A 553-nucleotide genomic window follows, 5' to 3' on the forward strand; every position below is an offset into this window, starting at 1 on the left:
AAAACAGTAATACTCCAACAGACATAAATTATCCTCCGCCTAAAAAACAGATTAAGCATTTACATCACACAGGCCTACAGCGGGTCTCATCGGATGTCACATCTAAGCCTACCTCGAATGGAAAATAAATCCTTTTTAGGATGCCGTGAGATACATTCTTATCATATATCGGAATTATTCAAATGAGGATAACATAATGCCCGTGCCAGACTATAGCTTTGATGTTCGTAAAATATCATATAGACATCTGTATGATATTCTATTGCAGTGATAAGTCAGCTGTATCTTCAAAGAAAGAGAGAGAGAGACAAAGGAATAAACTTATTTTTCCGAAAGCAATAAAAGAGTAGAGAGAATTATGTGTGACTTAAACTGTTTCTTGATTCCATTATAAGTGGGAGATGGGATGGAATTTCCATTTTCTAACGATGTTGTTTTTCTTACAACGAAAGATTAATGTTTCGTCACTCCATTGAAGTAAAAGCAATTGCGTTGTAATTGTTTTACATGCCATTCTTGTTATTTCAGTTGCTGTTATTATTTAGTATCGTCT

The sequence above is a fragment of the Penaeus monodon genome, chromosome 28, assembly GCF_015228065.2.
Source record: "Penaeus monodon isolate SGIC_2016 chromosome 28, NSTDA_Pmon_1, whole genome shotgun sequence".
NCBI classification, from domain to species: Eukaryota; Metazoa; Arthropoda; class Malacostraca; order Decapoda; family Penaeidae; genus Penaeus; species Penaeus monodon.